Source organism: Musca domestica, unplaced genomic scaffold (genome assembly GCF_030504385.1).
Source record: "Musca domestica strain aabys unplaced genomic scaffold, Musca_domestica.polishedcontigs.V.1.1 4, whole genome shotgun sequence".
Taxonomy (NCBI): Eukaryota; Metazoa; Arthropoda; class Insecta; order Diptera; family Muscidae; genus Musca; species Musca domestica.
The window spans coordinates 2,057,430-2,077,126 of NW_026712328.1; the positions used below are offsets into that span (position 1 = coordinate 2,057,430).

At 34.2% G+C, this 19,697-nt stretch overlaps 1 protein-coding gene and 2 long non-coding RNA genes across 6 annotated transcripts in view; 2 read left to right on the forward strand and 1 right to left on the reverse strand.

Annotated features, from left to right (window-relative positions):
• Nucleotides 1–19,697, forward strand: part of LOC101899591 (tyrosine kinase receptor Cad96Ca) — a 569,779-nt gene that overhangs the window by 414,927 nt on the left and 135,155 nt on the right. The window lies entirely within an intron of this gene.
• On the forward strand, nt 6,435–7,132 carry LOC131804158 (uncharacterized). The gene is made up of 2 exons (XR_009342926.1): nt 6,435–6,570; nt 6,633–7,132. It is a non-coding gene; the product is annotated as an uncharacterized LOC131804158 (long non-coding RNA).
• Nucleotides 6,547–7,291, reverse strand: LOC131804159 (uncharacterized). The gene is made up of 2 exons (XR_009342927.1): nt 7,152–7,291; nt 6,547–7,082 (listed from the first exon to the last, which is right to left on the reverse strand). It is a non-coding gene; the product is annotated as an uncharacterized LOC131804159 (long non-coding RNA).

Genomic DNA, 19,697 nt, shown 5'->3' on the forward strand with positions numbered 1-19,697 from the left:
CTTGTCTTAAGGTCAACCAGAGCTACAAATTATAAGAAATCGAATAATAATGACGCCTCTTTTAGATCCTCGGGAATTTGGGTAACTAAACATACCCCTATAAAAATAAGAAAAGACGAAAAACCGTCAATGAATATAACATATACCAATATCATTCTAGTGGACACTGGATCTTGAAAAGACCGATTCGATTCCATGCAACACGAATGACATTTATTCCGATTTTCATTTAGGTACAAACGTGTTTGTTACTTAATCCGAATGATGGCTGTACAAGCTCGCGAGTTTGCTCCAAAGTTTCCAATTATAAATCATAGCTTCGCGTCGGCTTGAAAGTCTTTAGTCCAAATTTCGGACAATCTTTAGCTTCCAGTTCAGAGTCAGTGGAAACTTTTATTTGTCATTCCAATGCTTGTGTCTAGCAAAACGAAACTCCTCATACGAAAAAGGTCATTCTTTAAAAAAAAATGTCTTGTAATCGATTTCTGAATTCACTTCCCCCAGGGAGTATAACTGAACATTTACAAATACTGGCGGGGTCTTCGCAGATTCCTTTGATATAAAATCCTACATTTGTCAGTCTTGTCGGGTTATGTGTGTACCTAATTTTTTTATGTGTGCGTCTTTGCGCATAGTATAGATTCATTGCTCGTCGTGTTTGTATCCACGTAATTTTTGGATAAGTGAAATAATTTATAACTTTGTGTCCTATGACGGTATTTTTAGACGAATTCCTTGAATTGAAGCCAAAACATTGGTGACCCTTTCTAAGCACAGCCCCAATTCCTTATTTGTTGTCGTGTGTCGTAACACATCGACGAAAGCTTTGTCTGTGGCTCGTACACTGTTAATTGTGCATTGCCATATTGGCGCAAACAATCACGAATAATTTAGAATATTTTTGAGCCTAACACATGAGAGAAGCTCAACTAGTTTTTGAATTTAATTAAAATTACATACTAAGCATATGGGAAAAGTTCAATTATTTGAAGTTGGCTCCGCGCCGTCGCTGGTGGTCGCAAATAATTGTACCAACAAAGTCTAGCTTCACAGCTTATTGTAACATTTTAATTTAACATAAAAGCTTTATTATAAACTTTAAAAACTGATTTTCATTTTTTCGTTGATTGATATTTCATAAAAAACATAATGTTGATTTTTAATATAAAAGATTCTGTTTATTTAGTTCGGATAGGGAAAGCCATGATTAACTATTATTTAAATGCTTAGTGTGAAATATTGAAGATGAAATTGAATAATAATTGATATAAGTGTATTGGTTATGAATATATCGACCTAAAAATACCACTCATAAATATAATGATAATCCATTTGCTTACCCGGAACATAGTTACATGCCAATTTATTGCTAATATAAAATTCTATCTTTCATTGACAAAGAATATGCTTATTCTTTGTCAGTAATTCTAACTTCCGTTGATTAGCAACTATGTAGTTTGAATTCTGGGATAATCACTGCTGTAATAATTTGCTAAAAGCACAGATCCCTGAAAATATACTATGGAAAAGAAATGTCAAATGAAAAGTTTTATAATGAAACAAGTAAAAAGGCTGTAAGTTCGGCCGGGCCGAACTTTGAATACCCTCCACCATTTGGTACAAATTTAAGAATCTTCAAAAAAAAAAATAAAATCCCTTAAAAATCTGTTAAAAACTTGAAAATACCTAATGTAGCCGTATATTAGAGTCTATACGACGATGTGGACCTGCATAGGCAACTTTTGTCACAAGCTATTACAATATTCAAATGCGAAACTTGAAAAAAAAAGGTTTATAATGCACCGGCAATTTTCTGTCATAGGCTGCAGTATCGAACTTCACGAACTTCAAATGCGAAATTTGAAACAATTCCGGTAAATAATGTCGCTAAAATCATCAAAATACCGAAAATCGGGGGGTACCGTTATATGGGGGCTATATGAAGACGTGGACCTGCACAGACAATTTTACGTCATAGGCTGTAGTATTCATTACGAACTTCAAATGCGAATGTTGAAACAATTCCGGTAAATAATGTCGTGGGGGTACAGTTATATGGGGCTATACGAAGGCGTGGACCTGCACAGACAACTTTCTGTGATAGGTAGTAGCATCCATTATGAACTTCAAATGCAAAATGCGAAACAATTCCGGTAAATAATGTCGCTAAAATCATCGAAATACGAGATATCGGGAGGTACCGTTATATGGGGGGCTATACGAAGACGTGGACCTACATGGCTCATTTTTTGTCTTAGGATGTGGTATTCATTACGAACTTCAAATACTATAACTGAAACAATTCCGGTAAATAATGTCGCTAAAATGATCAAAATACCGAATATCGGGGGGTACCGTTACATGGGGGCTATACGAAGACGTGGACCTACATGGCCCATTTTCAATACCAAAAGTCCTGCAGACATTGTACACATTTGAGTAAAATTTTATCAACCTAGTTCATTTCGTTCGGAAGCTAGAGTGATTTCCCGACGGACAGACGGACGGACATTGATAAATCGACATAGAATTTTATGCTGATCAAGAATATATATACTTTGCGGGGTCTAAAATGTATATTTCGAGATGTTACAAACGGAATGACAAACTTAATATACCCTCCATACTATGGTGGAGGGTATAAAAAGTTGCCATTTCACAAGAATCCCGCCTCAAAGATGATCTAGGGAGAAGTCATGATTGTCCATCCCTGCATTACTTTTCAACAAGTTTGACAAAATTATATTCAGACCAGCCGAACCGTTCCGCGTTGCTGGCCCCTAGTTTTATTATTTAATGCTTATTTTTGAACATTTTAACCTTCTGATATGATATGTATAAACTAGTAAAGGCTTTCAGCTGCAGGCAATTTATCGAATTTCATGGTTTAAGATTATTGACATTTTTCTTGTTTTGTGGGTTATTGATTTAGTCTCTTGAGCGCCTTTGTCTAAAATAGATTCAATTAAATAATCTGTAAAGTTTAGAAGTCATAATGCAAAGTGTTAGGTCTTCTTCAGCTCAGAATGTAGGACATAAAGAGATCGAGACAGCTAAAAGTAACTTAATTTTTAGACCATTACCATAAGATGGGTGTAAATTAATATGCCATCAGTTTAGCATGCCACAATATTTAAGATAGATCTTTGATATTAGCATACGAGTATACGTATACCCATTTTTGTATAGCTTTCATATAATTCCACCACCTGTCACTCGTTGTGTTGCAAGTTTCTGCCTTCTGTTTAAGTTCTATTCAATAATATTGTTTCACCGAGGTAGCCAGAAATGTCTTCCACAATCATTCCAAGAACCTAAAAATAAGATTTTCCAAGCAAACTGTTCAGAAAATCAGAAATTTTTCCGACTACATTGATGTATTGGTTTCTTTTTCGGTTTTAATCTACATATAGATACGTTGATTGTTTTAGGATTGACGTCACAACTACCACCATGTTGTGGAAGGATTTGATTGGCTTCACTTCATTGTCGTGACCTAAAATTTAACATAGCTTACAAAAATATTCACTTCGCACGTCCGTATTACCCAGAGATGGGCATAATGCACTGTATTTTTAGTGCACTAATAATTTCACTATCACTATTCATTTAGTGGTAGTGCAATTTTTAATTCCACTACCACTAAAGGGTTAGTGGTAGTGAAAAATAAATTGCACTACCACTAACGCTTTAGTGATATTTAAAAAAGAATTGCACTACCACTAAATTTTAGTGGTAGTGAAATTTCAATAGCACTACCACTAAATTTAGTGGTATTTGAAAAAACTTGCACTAAATTAGTGGTATTTCATAAAAAATAGCACTAAATTAGTGTTATTTATAAAAGTAATCAAATTTTATGAATATGTACTATATATTCTGGATTGTTGTTCCCTACTCACTTCAATAAACTTCATTATAGCTGGTATAATATTTATATACATAGTGCTTTTTTTGGCTTCGCCAAATTTTAGTGGTAGTGCAAATTTTTTTTGTGTCTTACTTGTGTGAGAAAACGTCCACCGAGTACGTCGAATTCTAGGTAACACTATGTGTTACAAATTGTTGAATTTAATATAGAAAGTCAAAAAAGTGTCATGAGATAAAATGATAAACTATAGCTATGTTGATGCTGTATGCGATCCAAATGCGATATTATCCTATTCTACCATTCCAAATTGGGGCGAATTGCCAAATTTGCAACATGCAAATTTTCACATTTTTATGGGAATTTTTCGAGTTTTCCACTAAGAATTCGAAAAGTCATTCTGGAACAATTTTGTACACATTTCAAAAAACAATTTAAAACTGTTCAGATTGCGCGACTGTCTGGAAGATTTTCGAAAAAAAACCTTTTCACTGCAAGTACAAAAAACCGAAAGAATATGTAAGTTAAATCGGTCCAGCCCTTTTCAATTGATGAGTTACTATAAATTTTCTACACCTTTGTTTTATATATAGATAAAAATACAGTTTTTTCTGTATAAGAGGGCGAGTTAAAAAAGTTTGTCGATTTTTTAATAGCTGTTAAAGAAAGATTATATTTTCGACAATCAAATTATTTTTATTTGGATAAAGAGTATAATTTATTCTAATTTATTTTTATCTACTAATATTTGCATTTGTATTAAACTATTTTTTGAAAATGTATTATGCTCATATTGCGAATTGTATATCTTCTTATTTTTGCGACATATTTTTGTGTTCAAATTGGTTAGCCCCTAGATGATTTTTCAGTCAGCTCATAGTTAATTCATAACAGTTTCTTTTTTAGCAGTTAAGTTGATACAGAAAAACGAGTAGATAAAAGGATATGTAATTGTTTAAAACAACATCTGCAAAAATTTGCGTTTAATGCAAAAATGCTACATATTCATTGGGAAAACGTATTATTACAATGTTTTCTTTTTTGTTAATACTATCTAGAAGACGGGGAAGTTGAAGCTTAAACGAAGCTTTTAAAGATGGCTGGCTATTATAATATGGCCTTGAATGAGGGAACTCTGATGATGAAATGAGTATCAGCTATGAGCTACTAAATATGCACCGGGAGGAAAAAATTAAAGATATTTAAAAAGTCTGCAGTTGATCACTTATTATTGAAACTCTACACACAGATGTTCCTCTTGGTCGGTTGTTGGTTTGACGGGTATGTAATCTTCCCGGCTGTAATCATTAGCTTCGTCAGCTACTTCTTTAAACTTAGCGGCAATTATTCCATCGTCTATATTAATTAGATAAGTAACGCCTATTCCAACATCTGGAACTATAAAAAATATTTTACAGACATACTCTTTCACTGCCATCGCTATATCCAGCGGGTTGTTTCATAAAATTTCTTCATCCAAGTTTTTGCATAAGAATGCTGATTTTATAAGGAACTGTTTTAGATAATAATCTAAATATTCACTTATAGCCAAAATCATCCTTATGGAAATAACAATACTTAAGGTTTCCTCATAGTTAACTCCATATTTTGTGAGTAGCCCCACTCGTTAGTATTGGACGTTTACCTTGAGGTAGACTGACCAGAATTGTATTGTTCACGACTCTCAATTATATTTTTTGTAAGGGTTATAAATCTTTGGCTTGAGTCACATAAAATAAACGAGAAGGATATTTAGTTGTAAGCTATTGGCAAGTAGTTTAAAAACAATCAGCCTGGGAGATATTCATTTGCTCGTGTCTGCAATGGATCTCAAAATAATATCCTTCGGACATCAACAAAAAATATTTTATTTTAGACTCCCGAAATATAACACGAAAATAATTAAATTTGGATGCAGTGGTTTTCTGACCAACTATCATACCCCGGTCGGTTCAGATCATAAACGATCGGAAAAATCTATCCAGGTACCTACATAAGCAAACTCCTGATGTTTCCTGGAGTTCCTCTTAACCCTTACCCTTCCATGGCCTCAATGGCATAATTTTTTGAGACCCCCATTGCGATTTCCTCCCTTTAAAGTAAGAAAACTGATTTTTTAGATATTCATCTTATTATTACAAGGTATATTTAGGAATAAATAAGTAAATCAAAAAAAAAAAAAAAAAAGCGGAGAGAAGAAATATATATAAATTTATATATAAATTTTTATAAATTTAAATAACAGTTCTTGCAATTTCAGTATTACTTTGGGTTTCTAAACACTATATCCTTTGCAATTGCTTTGGATTTCGTATCCCATTCCCCGCTTCCTCCTCAGGAACATGAACAATCAGGCATGTCACAGAAGTTTTACGAAATCGATTTATTTCACCTTTTCCAAATCGTTACGATTTGCTTTAGCTTCTTCAGCACTCGTGCGTTTTGACTAATCCGGAAAAAAAATCATTTCACATTTTTGAAATAAAAATATGGTAACTCCGTGAAAAAAAGTCGTAAACAAATTATTGACAATTAAAAAAGGAGTTTAAATTGTTTTTTATAATATAAACACCAAAAGTAAAAATACCAGGGGCTTCAGTACTTGCTGTAATGGATGAAGAAATAAATCAGCGGTCTACTGAAAAAATTCGTCGCTGGACATTGAGGAACGCATCAGATCCTTTATCTCACTCAAATGCAGAGTAAGGATCCACCAGCAATGAGTTATTTTCAAATTTATTTTAATAATAATTTATTTCTACAGATTTATAACATATTATCGGCTAAATAAAGAAGCTTTTGTTTTAGTTTTGGAAAAAATTTCTCCCCACCTCAAACGTTCCAATATACCGGCTATTATCCAGCTTGCAACAACGCTTAGGTTTTTGGCTACTGGTGCATTTCAAATTCTGATTAAACTGTTCTCGTGTTCACTGAAACATATTGATTGATATCACCACCACCAGTTCCTCGCAAGTCCTTTTTATTATGACACATCTTCGCCTTAACATTTCCTTTCCAATCTGACCAAACTTTCTTCCATTCTTTACAGGTTTTACTTGGTGGACCTGAACTATTCAGCAAAGCTGTCAATTCCGTCCATAGAGAATCAACAACAACCTTATCACCTTTTACATAGCCCCTGGCAATATCGTGATGTTTATCCATAAAATTGATAAAAATTTTGTCCTGTTTAACGTTTCGGTGTTTGCCCCTAAAGTATAAAATAAATTAAATAAACAGTTTTTGACGAAAATTTAGAAATATGTATGTAAATACTTACATTTTTGCCCGATTGACTGAAGCGCTCTGTCTCAAACCAAACAATTAATTGTTTTTTTGTTTTTCCCCTTTCTTGCTTTTTGGTCTGTCAGTTGTACATTTCTACACCTTCTTCTTCAACACATATGGCAATAATTCAACAATACAAGTCTGCCGTTCATTTCTGCATATTTTTTGCGTTTTCATCATGGATTAGAAAAATAATAGATTTTTTGTAAAATAAATTCCAAAAACATGTTCATTCTAAGAGAATTTGGTTAATACAATATTTTCTGTTAAATGTATGTGTCTTCTGTTTATTTTTTACGTTAAAATCACTAAACATTTCAATTTCACCCTGCTTTTTGAAAGTGATATCAGAACGCAAAATTTTTGCGTTTTCCGTTTTTTAGAGAAGCTAAAACCGTTTTCGTTTTCACTCTTGAACGATTTTACATTCTGTGACATGCCTGAATATGTACCCTACACATGTATCTGTATTGACTAAGCTTCCAACTTTCAGAGTTCAATTCTCCTAATGCCGCTTACAGAAGATATCATTACTTGAACTATTTACTTTCTGCAGATCTAAAACATACTTTACATTCATTTTCATACAATGGATCTTGTTTCTAATAAGAGCAAATATAATCTTGTTAAGTACCAATTTAAAAAGTTCGGAATTTCCTCAAACACATGGCTTTTGTCTGTGTCGTTTAAATACTTATGAACCAGCTTCAGTTTCCACTACGTAGCGCTTGTCCAAATAAGCGTTTGTGGAAAACCAATTCAACTTAATTTCAGGCACGTGGAGGACATTTAATTAATATTGCGACCAATATAGTTTGCCGTCAAACGCTTTAACATGTATATCGCAATATGAAAGCGATGAAAGCATCACAATTTTTCTTGAATTTCTTATCATTCTTCATTGGACAATCTTATTTCCAATGCCAATGCTCCCACATTGTTTCTTTCCATTAATTGGAACTTCTTTGATTCCAATTTTATCAGACCAGTTATGCTACCAATTTTGACCCTTTCCTACACAACCTTGATTTTAAATTTTCATTGTTCTTTCGTGCGAAAAAAATTTTTATACTCACATATTTTCCGAAGTTTTGTCATTTTGCAACTGCTTTGATATTTTCTGTAATTTTGAAATACGCAGTCTTCTGTTTATTGGAATAAGATTTTTGTTCGTACATACTTTTCCGATCGTAATATGAATCACAGGCCCTTCACCCATTTATACCACTTAAGCCCTCTGAACTTTAGCATCTGTAGCAATCCATTTATTCGATCCGTTGCCAGATTCATCTGGTTTCCCTGCCGTTCCGTTTACAACATTCCAAAGGCTTCCTGCACGCAGTACAAACTTAACTGGGGAGTCCATCGATCTGAATCTTCCAGCATCGAAGTCATTAATTCTTCCATTTTTTATAATTAATATTTCCAGCAGAACAAATTTATAACACACTACGGTAAGAACAAAACTATAATCAACTAGTTGTGAATTGATGAGTGAATAATTTGTCATTGAAACAAACAAAAAAATATATAATTATAAATACAATCAACCGATAAAAGGTTTAGAAATGTTTACATCCATCAGGTCGATGGTATGATCGTTTTTTTTTTTTACTTACTTGACCTCGTAGTAAAATATGCGTTAGAGCCAAGATAAAAACCACTTGCAATGAGTCTATTCAGAAATTTTTTAACACTTGATCTTTGTAATCCATGCAAAAGTAATGAGAAAAAATAAGGTCGTCATAGCAAATGTAGCGGCAACTTGTGTTTAAATAAAAATAATTATTTGTCTTAGACAAAGGAATTGTTGTTTTCTTATCATAAAAGTATAAAAATCTTCTATGGCATCCTCGTTATTTCTAGTCTAAGACTGTTTATTTTGATATCATGATAATAAAAACGGCCTGGACGATGATGGAAACTTCCACCTAGCTTTTTTGTTATAAACTTTAAAATTTATTTGTTTAGGAAACATAGTTGGACTTCTTCAAAAATCATTTCAAATATCAAGGTTATTTCTATATGTATTATTTTTAATTGAGAGTCTGAATTTGTCATTTTGCTCATATAGGTTTTTGTTTCATTTTATTCTCGAAAATACTAAAAAATCTAGGTAAATTAGTACTAGTTTCCAAATGTATAATTTATTTTTAGTCTTTAAGGCATATTTCTTGAGGCACAACAAATCATAGATCTGGCTATAAGTCACAATTTTTGTAATAAGTAATGACTCCATAGAAATTTCTAAACAGAATTAATATTCACGAGAAAAATTATAATAGATGTTCACCTACCGTCGGTGTTAGGTATTTTGTTTTATTTGAATAGTCTGATCTTATTTTTCAGCCATAGGCTTTAATTTGAGTGTTAAAAACCAACCTATATGATATAGAAAATCTATAATAGCCACACGTGAGAACTAAGCTCAAATTTTGGTATTGTAAACAGCTTAGCAAAATTTTCCAATCAAATGAACTGTAATTTAGAATTTATACTTCCCACGTTTAATTTTCTCTGCGTGGTATTTAGTCTTCTCCACCACTTGTCAGAATGGTTTCAGAGTAGTCAATGATAATTACACTTTCACACCCATTACCGTAAGATGGTAATTCATTTTTTGTCATTTAAATTGTGCGTTGGAGATCCCATAAAGTCCATATTTTTCATCGATCAATAAATGATGATTGAACAAATGTTCGATCCCGTGTTACTTTCTGATATTCGTTACTTTTTTATGTTTCTACCACAATTTCCGACTGAATGAGTACAAGTTTGACATTTCGGAGTTTATTTTTCATATAGACGTATATACCAAATTTACGTTTCTAACCAATGCACAGTGGTCGCCGCCATTGGCCAAAATTCAAAAAATGAAAATCAGAAATTTATTGTCAAATGTGTAAAAATGTACTCTTAAGGGGTTAAGCTTTTTAGCTTCATTCTAACAGCACACTTTAGAAATAGCATAAAAAGAGAATATGTAGTTAGCTGTTTTTTCAGTGGGATCAGTGTAAAAGTAGGGTGAAAATAGAACTGCATTATAAAATTAAATACATTTCAAAATAACAAATCTTAGCATAATTATTGAAAAGTAAGGTATTGAGTGATTTTCATTTTTAGTGCAGTAATTTGAGTGTTTAGTAGTTGTGTATAATATAGAAGATGTGCGTGCTCTGAGTAGCCTTTAAGATTAATTTTGACAATAATATGGATTTCAGTTAAACTTTTAATTGTTTCCCCCCTGAATCCTTCAATGTGATTTTTTTTTCACGCTATTAGTAATTGCCCTAAGATTCTAAAAGTGCTAATTTAACTCTCAGATTTTGTCAGATGTGTATGTTATGCCCAAATTCGTAAACTGACTTAGCTGGAATTTTGTCAGTTTTATGGCGCTAGTGGTACAGAATATGTTTTTGTTGTTTGTATTTTTTATATAGAGTATTTTTATAATGAGTACTACAGCCTATGACAAAAATTTTCGTAAGCAGAACCTTGACTTCGTATAGTCCCCATATAACGGTTTTCATCTAAGTGGTAGTATTCGATTTCGGCCCAGCCGAACTTAGCTGCTTTTTTACTTGTTTTTAGTACTTTCTTCATTTGTCTTACAGACTAGAAATTAAAAAATTGCAAATTAGGTCAAACTTAAAAGAAAAAAATTAATTCCAAAAATAAAAAAAAAAAAAAATATCAATTGAAATTTCCAGAAGAAATGGGCTCAATTTTAGATAGGCCAAAATTTGGAGGCAGTGGATCAACAACGAGACGGGAATACTAGGAGAAGATTTTTTAAAAATGTGAGCTTATCTGCGGAGATAATTGGGATTGATAAAGATGTAATTGAGAGGTGTTCAATATTGTTACAGGCATTGACTTCTGGCTACAATATTAATGTCGAAAAATTTAAAGCCGTTGCAGTGGAAACTGCTAAAGATTTAACAAATACATATCAATAATAATGCACCCGACATTATAAAATATGCCAGGGTATCGATTGGAGAGATATAAAAAAGTTTAGACTAAACCATACACGAAAAAATTCTTGTGTTTCAACAAATACAGATCTTATTAACCGTCTTCTTCTGAGCACTGACCCTTTTGTAAGGGGACAGTAAACGTTACCAAAAATAAAAAATATATAAGTATCCCTAAATAATTATGATTTAATTTTATATTGAATTGCTATTTTATTTTGTTTATAAACAATATGAAAATAAAAGAAATTTGTACATGATTTGTATAAAAAATATTTTTTTTGAGGTACCTTTATAGGGGACTCTACCTACCGCTCCAACTAATTTTCCGTAAGATTGTTCTTTAACTCTTTAGAATGTAAAATGTCAAATAACTGAACAATCTGGAGTGTAAATGTTACAAATGTTCGGGAGGTACGTTGTAAAGGGACCATGTCAAAACATGCATCGACCATATCCATTTTGTCACATTTTTTATTTTTATCGCATCATGGTACCATAACCAAAGATTCATATTGATATCTGCACGGAAAGTATTTTTGGCCGCTGTTCCCATACGACCTCGACCACTTTGCAATGTTCCTTGAGGGTTACAATAGAATATTAAATTTTCTTTCCTAACCACTTGAGAGTTATAACCCATATCATGACTGCAAAAGGCCTGACTGTTAATGTATCTTGAAAGTTTAGGAAGAAATCCTTTTCTTTTTAAATGTCCAATTTGCTCTACTAATATCATGACCTGCAAAAGCGTTTTAAGGTATCTTGAAAGTTTAGGAAGAAATTCTTTTCTTACTAAATGACCAATTCTCTCTACTATTTTGCACGCTTAATATTCGGCATTTCACTGATTGCAGTCCCAATGAATTTTGGAGTTGAAAGATAAATGTCAATTTTAGACATGAAAGATCGCCATATAACATCGTATTTTTAATATTAGTCATTCAGAAATAAAAAAATGTTTTTTGATTTTTTAGCGATTTTTATTCATAGCATTATTCCGACATCATATATTCAGTTTCGCCACCACTACTACCCTACATTATAACCCGGCTGGAATTTCAGTTCTCAAGAAATCGAGCCAATTAAATAAAAAACCAATCAAATTAAAAAAAAAAAAAACCTTCGTACACCATAAAATAGCTTATCCTCTTTTGAAATGATGTTGTTCGTACAATTCCATTTACCCAAGATAAAAAATATAGATCAACGTCAATTTAATCAATTAACGGTGATATTTAACGGTACATTTCCCATTGTGAAGTTGGCTTTCCTCTCAAATTTAATCTCCCATCACGACAATATTCTCGAATAGAGATATCGCTCATGATTTGTATCAACGTCTTGAACTAGAACCAACACTGTGACCATGTTCTCGGGATGAGAAGAAAATAATATGCCGCAAATCAGTTTATTCAATTCTGTAACAAACCTCAAACCGTGAAATGCTCATTCAGTATTAAATGTATCGATCAGTTCTCGGAATAATAAAACCAAGACGTGCCACATGGTGTATAAAAACCTACGAACCATTATCTACCATACATTTTATTTATATAAGTACAGTTGGGCATTAATTATCTGTCCATAAAGAGTGTTCGTGAATTGTATGTGCCGCATCGCAAAATTATGCTCGTTGGCTTGTACACTAGTTGTCAATATTTTTTCTTAGGTTTTAACTGTAACATCCCCAAATATTCGTCGTAGACCCCACAAAGTACACATATTCATAATCAGCATAAAATTTAACGATGTCCCTCTGCTTGTCCGTCTATTGAAATCACAAAATTTGACACAACAATTTGTATTGTGTCTGGGAGTTGGTATTGGAAATGAAATAACGGTACCTCCCGATGTGTCTAAAAATTGGTATTTGTAGGTCGTAATGGGTTCCAGGTCCGCTGGCGGTACATTGTGCATATATGTCCACGTTTTCTTTTAGCTTTATGGTTTTTTGAAAAGTTTTACAGCATTGTCCAAACGGTCGTACTATTTGTAGTTTAAAGTGGAACACGTTTAAATTCAGATACCTTTTTATAAAAATGTTTTCTTTCCCCAATGGTGGAGGGTATTAAAAGTTCGGCCCGGCCGTACTTAATATGTTGTTTTACTTGTTGCTTCGTTTTTGTGAACTGAAGACGGAGTTGTTTGTAGACCACTCACTTTAATTGACATTTCTCTAATTTTATCTCTTAATATTTTATTTTCTGAATTTAAAAAATGTTGCCCCTGAGGAGCAGCACTAACTACAGCTTCGATGATTTGTTTGACATGTTTTAGACTTATAATCTTGTTTGTTCAATTGTTATCATTGCATTCCTTTATTATTTACTTGCCTTTCCTATAAATTAGATTTATTTATTTATTACATTTAGAGCATAATATTAATCTATTCTTATTTGTGGGGATTGATAATTCACAACAAACACATCCATCCCCTTACTCAATGTTATTGCTGAGAGCGAAGAGTGTATTCAGGCACTAAACAACAAAGAAGAGAACATTAAGTATAAAAGATAAACTTATTATTGACACAGTGGGACAAACAACTAAATAATAAGGAAGTATTAATGTTAAATGCAGATAAGGGGGGTAAGGCCATGTATAAAACGCCTACGAAATAAAAATAAATGACATTATTCGGGATAAGTGTACATATCGAAGACTTAAAAGAGATCCATCGACTGCATTACAAAATAAAAACAACAAATTTGTGGATGAACTATATAAAATGAGTAAATTAGAATCATTTGACGCAGTGTCATTGTTCCCAAGGATACCAATAAATATTATTGAATATTATCAAGGACTATACAAAAATTCCAAAATATTTATTTATAGAAATATTGAACATCTGTATAAAAGACTGCAGATACTTTGTATTTCAAGACAAGGTGTACGAACAACGAAAGGACTTCCAATGGGTTGCCCAGCGTCACCGATCATGGCTGACGTAGTAATGGGGATATTATTGGACGTTTACGTAGAAAAGATGACTACGATTTTGTGTAGTGAAGAAAACCGAAGCCCAAAACACTCTAAGGATACCGAATATATTCGACAAAGACATCCAGTCTACTCACGAATTAGAGGAAGATGCTAAGCTGTCATATCTAGATGCAATAATCATAAGACACGACAACAACCTCAAGTTAGATTGGAACCAAAAGCCAACTGCATCTGGAAAATTGATAAACAAACTCCCCGACGAGTGAAGATAAATACAGCGACAAACTTTATACATAGAATATACAACAATTTCACCGATTTAATAAAACGTATAAAGGAGAATACAAATGTTAAATTAGAAAAGAAAAAGAAATATACAAAACCTTGACATATATACCTGGATTTTTGGAGAGATTTTGCAGATCGAATGCGTACAATAAGGACAAATACCAATTAGAAATGTTACATACCATATATGTACCACAGGGAAAAAGAATGAACTATAAAACTGATACGAACCACTGTGCCCATATTTATAGAAATTTAGTACATAAGCACAGATGGAAGAAGACTTAGTTCGAATGTGACGTTAAATTAGAGTAGACGTTTTCCTCTAAAACAAAGATTTAGATTTACGTGTTATGTAATGGATAATAATGAGAAAAAAGGAAATAACTAAATAAAATTGTTGTATTATACCCTACACCCCAAGATGGTCAGGGTATAATGTCTTTGTACATTTGTTGTAACATGCAAAAGAAAACGAGATAGACCGTTGATGATCTGCATAGAATCACATTCTGAGTCGATTTATGTATGTCCGTCTGTCCATGTATTTTTGTTAACAAAGCACAGATCGCATTTATTTCCCGATCCAGATGAAATGTTGCACAAATCATTTGTTTGGCCCAATGACGAACCCTATTGAAATTGGATATAATCGGTAATATATATCTTCGTCTTATTTGCCTTTTTACGACCAAATGATGCCTAAAAATTAGTTTGCCCAATTTATCGAAATCGGTTCAGATATAGCTATAGCAGCCGTAATATGCATTCTGTAACAAAAATATTTGTGGAAATATATCAAATACATCTCAGAAATACCTTTGCTAAATGTAATCTAGAACGTGTCAGATTTGGATATAGTTCCCATATATTACTTCGTCCGATTTGCTTTTTATTGCGCACCGAACATGTAATATTAGTCAAAATGGGATGGAATTTGGCACATACGACCGAATTGAGTCTAGAAGCTAGTATGTCAAATTTGGTGAAAATCGGATTTAGCTATAGCTCCCATATATATTGTTCATCCAATTTGTTATATTTGTTCCCCACAGCCGTAATATGCACTCAGTTCAGAACAATATTTGCCAATTTTATCGAGATCGGTTCAGATTTGGATATAACTCTCATATATATCTTTTTCCTATTTCAAGTTAATTGTGACCAACTGGGCAATACAAGCCCGTATTGAAAAGATACAAATGCTTCGGCATATTAAGTCCTTTGAACTTTAAATTATAATCATAGCTTATATGATTGATTATTCCCATAAAAACTTTTAATTGATATGTGAAGCTCTACTAAATATGCAAAGTGGTTTAGGGTATCATAAAGTCGGTCCCGCCTGACTTTAACCGGTATATATTAGTGCCTTTGTTTAGAAGGAGTGGATTCTTGCCTTTAACAAGAAATTCAATTTAGCTTAAAAAAATACCCACCACCTAAGAGTAAAGGAAACATTAGAACCCATTGTGTCCCACAAATTACCAATTTTTAGACATATTCGTGGGAAAATGTCGCAAAATTATCAAAATATTGAATATCGGGAGGTACCGCTATATGGGGCTATGCAAAAACGTGAACCTATACATACAATATTTCGCCACCGCAGCCAGAACACATTATGACCGACAAATACCAATTTTTAGACAAATCCGTGAGAAAATGTGACAAAAACCTTCAAAATACCGCATATCGGGAGGTACCATTATATGGGGGCTATACTAAGTCGTGGACCTATACATGCAATGTTTTGCTACCGGAGCTAGAACCCATTATGACAAACAAATACCAATTTTTAGATAAATCCATGAAAAATGTGACAAAAACCATCAAAATACCGCATATCGGGAGGTACTATAATATGGGTTCTATACCAAATCGTGGACCTATACATGCAATGTTTTGTCACCGGAGCTAGAACCCATTTTGACCAACCAATACCAATTTTTAGACAAATCCGTAAACAAAATGGTGCAAAAATCATCAAAATACCGCATATACATGCAATGTTTTCTCACCGGATCTAGAACCCTTTTAGACCAACAAATACTAATTTTTAGACAAATCCGTGAAAAAATGTGGCAAAATTCATCAAAATTCCGAATATCGTTATACCGTTATATGGGAGCTATTCCAAAACGTGGATCTATACATACAATGTTTTACCACAGAAGCTAGAACCCATTTTGACCAACAAATACCAATTTTTTGACAAATCCGTGAAAAAATGTGACAAAAACCATCAAAATACCGCATGTCGGAAGGTACCGTTTTGTGGAAACTGTACCAAAACGTGGACGGCTATAACTCATTTTCAATACCAACCATCCTAGACACAATACAAATTATTCTGCCAAATTTTGACGCTCTACGTCAAATAATGTGGGCTGTATCGTGATTTCAACAGACAGACAGACGGGCATCGTTAAATCGACTTAGAATTTTATGCTGATTATGAATATATATACTTTATGGGGTCTACGACGAATATTTAGGGATGTTACAAACGGATTGACAAAGTTAATATACCCTCCTTTCCAAGGTGGAGAGTATAAAAACAAGTAAGCAAAGGATAGAGTCGCGCGGCGCCGACCATTTGATACCCTACAACACTACATCATGTTAGAAGCCCCTTTCTGTTCAAATCCATTTTGGAAGATATCGCTTTTGAAACTATGTCATAGAGCACTGCCCAGATATTATCTTTAGCTTTTTAACCAGAGACATTTGCCCAAAATTTACGAACTCCGTCGTGCTGTTAGTTGTTGTAGTCCATTTTACAGCTAAATATAATCCAATGATCATCCAAAATGCTAAACTTCTTCCCTATCCTTAACTCTCTTCTCATGAAAAATTCCGTGTCGATTAGTTTTAATTGTGTGATCAGGAAAATTTGTCTGTTTTTTGTTCATTTGAACCCTATTGTATACTCAAAGTCTGGAGTTTTAATGTAATTCATTGTATTTCATTAAAAAAGATTTGATGTACAAGTTACAAGAGTAAACTATGAACTAATAACTAAAGAATACGGAATTTAAATTGTTAGTGAAAATAGGGTTACCATATGGCAGATAAAATAGAAGTGATGTCAATATCGAGTTTACATATACAACATCTTTCCCCTCTAAGGAGAGAATAGGGCCCTGGGTCTTCGAATCCTTGTTGATCGCCGCAATCCCTGTCCCCTTTTGTCGACATTTGTAGCAGATTATGATGCGGACGATTCCGGGAATCCTGGCAATGGAGTAGATGTCGAAGAAACTTGGGTGTCCTCACACCCATGTGGTGAGACGTGTGGAGTTGAACATTTTTCGGTCTGTTCTAGCTCAATCTCTGAGTTGGTTGTCTCCACGTTGTTCGTCGGTGACGATGCTCGAACCAGCTCCGTAGCTATTCGGACGATTCACAGAGTTTTCCTTACTGTTGACTGGTGTGCGACGACTGCATGTGTCAATATCATTTTGATCTGTACCACGAAGTTGATGAATATGTCTTCTATAATACTTCCCCTGGAACAGAATTTGATAGTGGACATCTCCCAAACGTTTGGTCACTTTGCCTTTAAGCCATTTGCTATTGCGTGGATTTCCAGACAGAAAGTACACGTTTTGATCTTTTTCCAATTCCCTGTATTTACAGCTGCTATTCATGAACTGTTTGGCTGTTACTTTACTACTAGTTTCTTGTGGACGTGTTCGTAACTGTCGTCCTAGAACAACTGTGCTGGGGACTGACCCGTAGTCGAAAGAGGTGCATTCCTGTACTGTCTCAGGAATTCGTTTAGATTCTCCTTCAATGTAATTTTCGCTGTACACATAGCCTTTAATGCATTCTTCACTGTTTGGACACTTCACTCTGCTTGGCCGTTAGTTGCTGGGTGGTAGGAGGCAGTAAATTTGTGGTACTTAACGCCAATTCTTTGTATAAAATTCTTGAATTCAGCCGAAGAAAAATTCGTTCCATTATCGGAAACTTAATGGTACTCCGTATGTAGCAAACACTTCATCCAGCAATGTAATCGTCGCAGCTGTGGTCATTGACTTGGCAACCTTTACCTCCAACCATTTAGTAACATCACTCCCTCAAAGGGACCCCCATAATCTATGTCCCACGGAGCCTTGGAGTACTGCCAATGATGATCTGTGCACTTCTTCGGGACATTTGTACATTTCTCACATTCCCTCACAGTGCTCTCAATGTCTTTGTCAATGCCCGGCCAGTAAACAAAGGACCGGGCTCTGCTAATCTTTCATCTTAATTATCTAGGGATAGTTAAGATGAAAGGCATAGCCCGGATGGGCGCCATGCAAATCATTCATTAAATCGCCCCGACATGTAGGAGGGATCACAATTCGGTGTTCAAACATTAAACACCCTGACGCTACTTTGTAGTTCATTTCATGTGATTTGTAACAAGCTTTTGACAAACACTGTCCACTTTCCAAAAACTTTGTAATCTTACCAAGATGAGGATCCTTTCTCGTTTCCAGCGCAATTCGTTCAGCAGTTACCGACAATTGACTAATTTTGCGAATCACGAAACTATTAAATTCATCAAGGTCATTACATATAGCCTTATCCAAACTGAGCTTGTTCACTCTGTTGGCTGGTTTTACTCGGGACAAAAAATCGACATTACTGTTTTCTTTCGAGGTTTTGTGGACCGCCGTCGTAGTTTGCCATACGGGATATGCATAAAACAGGCAGCGTCTTACTCGGATGTAGGATATGTACCAGCGGTTTGTGGTCAGTAATCAGAGTCCAATGACGGGCATACAGGTACTTGAAAAACTTTTAGACGGCCCACACTATGGCCAGCGCCTTCTTATCCATTTGTAAATATCGTTGCCCCGTCGCGTTCATGGTGCGGCTCGCATTAACAATTGGACGTTCCTGTCCATTAGAAAGACGATGCGACAGAACAGCTCCCAGTCCCAGTCCCGTTTTACTGGCGTTCGTTGCAAGTAGAATAGGCAATGCTGGATCGTACGGGATCAGCACTTGTGGAGATATCAACAGTTGTTTAATTTTAGAGTATGCCGCATCTGTATTTTTATTCCAATAGAAAGTTCCTTTTTTCAAAACGGCCCGAAGTGGCCTCTCAATTGTAGACAGGTTTGGTATGAAATTCGAATAATACGACGCCATTCCCAAAAATAATTGTAAATCCTCCAACGTTCGTGGTTTTGTCACATGCATAATCGCTTTAATGTGTCTGTTGGATTTATGAATTCCTTTGGCGTCGATTTTGTGACCTAGAAATTCAATCGATGATGTCACAAATACGCACTTCTTTTTGTTTAACTTAAATCCAAATTCCT